Source organism: Cryptomeria japonica, chromosome 7 (assembly GCF_030272615.1).
Source record: "Cryptomeria japonica chromosome 7, Sugi_1.0, whole genome shotgun sequence".
In the NCBI taxonomy this organism is placed as follows: Eukaryota; Viridiplantae; Streptophyta; class Pinopsida; order Cupressales; family Cupressaceae; genus Cryptomeria; species Cryptomeria japonica.
Genome location: NC_081411.1, coordinates 4,043,306 through 4,048,678, shown reverse-complemented (window position 1 = coordinate 4,048,678; position 5,373 = coordinate 4,043,306).

Below are 5,373 nucleotides of genomic sequence, written 5' to 3'. Positions count from 1 at the left end.
CCATCTACATACCATCAATGTATTAAGTTTCCTCATAATGGAGTTGAAGTAACAGTTAATGTTGATCCTAATCCATTTATATACTACAATAATCTGAGGCTAAAAGCCAAGACAATAATTCCAATTAATAGAGAGGCTATCCCATCATCGATACATATTGACCCTAAATTATTAAAACCTTCAACATCAAAGAAAGGTGAGCTTAAAGGGAAATAGCAGGATAAACGCATGGGTGAATACACCCTAAATCAAACCATGTGCTTGCGGAAAGTTATGAATTCACCAAAAGAATATGGACGAATGCATCCTTCTAAATAGGTATCCATCATTACGTTGAAGTGGGATCCTACTATATTCCAAAAGTGGGGTGAAATGGAAGAAGAAGACTTATACAAAATGCTTTACAAAGACCCTGAAGATGATACACAAGATCACATCAAGATACCATGTGAAAAATATGGCAAAGGATTCAAGATCCTACAAAAGTTTGGGTACGATGGTAAAAGTCCTCTTGGCTTAAGAAATGAAGGTATCACTCAACCTTTGTAACTAGAATTGACATTTAAAAATCAGTGCTCAAAAGGGCTTGGTTTCATATCTTCTAGGGTAAATACTCGAAAATCAGAAGAAGCGTTGCAAATCATGATTTCCAATGATCAACAAGAGAACCTCTATTCCACCAACTCTAATGAATGGGAATGGGGTTTGGACTAATCCTCCAGTGATTATGATCTCACTGAGACACTTAGAGAAATAGGTGAACCCACAGAAGAAGAAGAATTTTATAGAAAATTTAGAGTTGGTAAAAAAACAACCCCTGAGAATCCCACACAGTCTTTGTTTTTAGATTCTAGGTCGAAATCATGAAGAATGAGGACACCCATTCCAAAATGCACTTTTAGTGATGACAATGTGGACTCGTTCATGATTGAGACAGATGAAGAGAGAGCCAGCGATGACCTCGACAATTACCTTGACATACCTAAATATAACTGTATATTCACCCTTACTCCCACTAACTTTGAAAACATTGAAGGCCTTCCCCTTGTTCAACACAACCTCATTGATTGGGACGATGAAGGACCGGTACAATTCAACACATTCAAAATGGATGAGGCCTTCATTTGACTATTTAGGCATATGAGATGATCTTCCGCTTGGGGACCATAAGGTGGGATACACTATAGAACTCAACAATGTGGCATATTTTGGTGAGGGTGTTGGGCCTTCCGGTCGCAAAAATGTAAAAATAAAACAAATCATGGGTTTAATGGTGAAAACCACATTGTGGAACTGTCTGACCCCAAAAAAGTAAAAATAAAGGATGCAACTGAGGGTGAAAACCTCTCTGAGGCACCCGAAGATGGAAGGCTTGACATTCTCCTAGCATCATATGAAGAAAAATCATCCATGTTAGTAGAGGAGACCATCAAAGCAAACATTGGTATAGAAGAGATTCCACATAACATATTCCTGGCACAATCTCTGACAGAGAGAGAAATACTGAAGTTCATAAGTTTCTTCATAGAGTGACAAATCAATTTTGCATGGTCATATACTGATATGCCTGGACTAGATCCAGATTTAGTAATGCATCATTTGACGGTTAAACTAGGAGCAAAGCCAGTGAAACAAAAATTAGGAAAGATGCATCCACAAGTGGCATTATTAGTAAAGGTGGAGCTTAAAAAATTGTTGGATGTTAGATTCATACGATCAATTGATTATCCTGAATGGATCTCCAACCTAGTACCAGTCAGTAAGAAAGATCACAACATCAGAATATGTACATATTTCAGAGACATCAACAAAACTTGTCCTAAGGATGACTTTCCATTGCCAAACATCAACATGATCGTAGATCTCACAGCAAGTCATGCAATGTTATCTTTGATGGATAGATTCTCTGGCTACAATCAAATAAAAATTGCATTGAAAGATCAACACAAAACATCATTTACTTTTCCCTGGGGAACTTTCTGTTGGAATGCCATGCCCTTTAGGCTAAAGAATGCAGACGCTACATACCAATGAGCCATGACTACTATCTTTCATGATCTTATGCATGTAACTATAGAAGATTATATTGATGACCTCATGGGAAAATGATTAGACAGAGATAGACATTTGGACATCCTTTCAGTCATTTTTGATCGGTTGGAAAAATACAAAGTGAGACTAAATCCCAAGAAATGTGTCTTTGGAGTAACCTCCGGGAAGCTCCTTGGATACATTGTTTCAAAAAGAAGAATTGAAGCCAATCTATCAAAATTCAAAGTGATTTTAGAAATGCCCCCTCCAAGAAATATCAGTCAACTTTGATCTTTACAAGGAAGACTCCAGTCCATACAAAGATTCATAGCACAACTTGTGGACAAATGTCATCCTTTTCAGCACTTGCTACACAAAAACATCAAATTCGAATGGGATGATAACTGTCAACAGGCTTTTTAGATACTCAAAGATTATCCTCTGAATCTACGAGTCTTGATGCCACTGGTCCCAGAACAACCGCTGTTACTCTACATATCAGCTACACCAACAACACCGGGGGCACTCTTGGCGCAACAATATGTTGAAGGCAAAGAAAAGGTAGTATATTACATCAGTCATACTTTGGTTGGTTATGAGATAAACTACACACCAATTGAGCGTGTGTGTATCGCTTTGGTTTTTGCTTCATAGAAATTATGTCATTACATCCTAACTCATTAAACTAAGTTGGTCGCAAGGATCGATCCATTGAACTATCTTCTCAATAAGGCAACACTTACTAGCAGACTTGCCAAATGGGTGATGATCTTGAGCGAATTCGACATTGAATATATGGACACAAAAGAAATAAAGGGACTAGCTATTGTAGATCAGTTATCAGATGCACCCATGATAGATGATGCTCCTCTAATTTCAGAATTTCCAGATGAATCCATCTTAGTGGTATCACACATGAAGCCTTGGTAACTGTAATTTGACGGCTCGTACATGCAACATGGTGCAAGAGCTGGCATCCTCTTTATAACACCTCAAGGGGATTCCTTTCTCAAATCATACCGATTGTCATTTCCTTGCACTAATAACATAGCAGAATATGAGGCATTAACAACTGGATTATGGATTGATGTTTAGTGGAAGATCTAGGAACTTCATATTTTTGGGGACTCTCAACTTGTAATTCGTCAAGCAACCGATGAATACCAAACAAAGGATGAAAAATTAATGCATTACAAGAAAATGGTAGATGAATTCAAGCAATATTTCATAAAGATAACCTTTGAGTAAATACCAAGAGAGTAGAATCGAGCTGCAGATGCCATGGCTACTATTGCCTCACTGATTGATCTACCACAGAATGAAGCCTGCCATGAGTTCTTGGTGGATAACCTTTTGGTTCCCTCATATGTGATCACTCCTAGTAAGATGATATGTGTCGTTGGTCCTCGTTAATAGTTATATGGTTCCATTTTCACATACCTTCATAACAATACCCTTCCTCATGACTTATCCAACAACCAATGCTGCACTTTCATTAGCCAATCTTCCCTATATGTCATTTTAGCCGATATCCTATACCGTCGAGGTCTAGATGGCACTCTTCTCAGATGTTTAGAAGGGGACGAAGCTCAGATTGCGTTACGCGAAGTTCATGAAGGTATATGTGGTCCACATTCTAGTGGTCCTACCTTAGCCAAGAAACTCATCAGGACTGGATATTACTAGCCCAGTATGGAGAAATATTCATATCAGTTTGTCAAGATATGTAAGAAATGTCAAATTCATGGAGAACTTATTCATGTGCTAGGACAAGAGCTTCAACTGATTGCAACTCCTTGTCCCTTTTGTCAGTGGGGACTCAATCTCATAGGCGAGATTCAACCTCCTTCTTCCAATGGCCATAAATTCATTATCATTGCCACAGAGTATTTCACAATATAGATTGAATTCATGCCTCTTATAGAAGTCACTAGAAAATAGATTGCTACATTCATTCTTAACTATATCATTTTTTGGTACAGTATTCCTCTTTCCATCATCACCGATAACGGACATCCCTTCAAAAACAAGGATGTTTGTCAACTTTGTGATCGCTTATATAGTACCCATCATTTATCCACTCCCTATTACCCTTGAGGTAATGGTCAAGATGAGGTATCTAATAAAACTATTCTTAAAATCCTCAAAAAGGCAGTCGATGACGCTAGCCAAAATTGGCATATCCAACTTAATCTCGCACTCTAGGCTTATCACACAAGTGTTTGCACACCTATAGGAGCCACACCTTATTCACTTGTCTATGGCTCCAAATCTATCTTGCCTATTGAGGTTGAGTTACCATGTTTACGAGTCTCTTTGCACAAAATTATGAGTGATGAAGACTACAGGGTCTCTCACTTACAAGAATTAGAACTATTGGATGAACGAAGGCAAACTCCTTTTAATCACCTAAAGGATTATCAACAACTAATGAGTCGCAGCTACAATCATAAGGTAAAGCCTCGTATATTTGAAGTGGGTGACTTAGTTCTCAAGGAAAATCCCAAAAATCATCAAGACAGAGAGAAGAAGGGCAAGTTCGAACCAAATTGGCTTGGTCCTTACACCATTACAGCAGTGTATGGATCCGGTGCATATCAACTCTCGAAACTAGATGAAGAACCTTTGGAAGATCCAATCAACAACATGCACCTTTACAAGTTTTACACATAGCTCTTCCGAATATTCTAATTCAAAAATACAAAAAAAATAAATAAAAAAAAAATAATTCAAAAAAAAAAAAAATCATAAAAATAAAAAGTTGTTACTTCTCGAAAACCTGGAAAACAGGCGCCTTGTGACACAAAAAAATTAAAAAATCAAAAAAAGAAAAGAGAAATAAATTTGTCCAATGGTGAAAACCGCTTTGGTGGTGCCCTGGGCAAGTACCATGGTGAAAACTAGGTTATTGGCGCCATGTGTAGAGACATTGATCCTCCCTCCTTCAAGATTCAATCTCATCCTTTCACTTTGCACACACTCACAACATATCTATTCATAATAAACTTACCCATTCCCATCATGGTTTGTTATTGATCTACTCAAGATTGGTTAGCCATTCATAATAAACCTCCCTTTTCACCCCTTTCCATCCATAATAAATCAGCTCTTATCTGTGGCTAAGGAAAATCCTAAGTCTAGTAATGGGTGTGGAACTAAGAGCATCAAACATTTTGAGGAGTATAGTTTCTTCTAGTTTTCTTCAGTCTATCCGCACACAATCCACAATAGAAAAGCAGTTGCATCATAGATCCGCAATAAAGTTTCATATTCTCTGCAATAATGTATCAGCTTCATGGATTCCATCAGTTTCAGATGAGACACAAGTAGTAATGAGCTTCA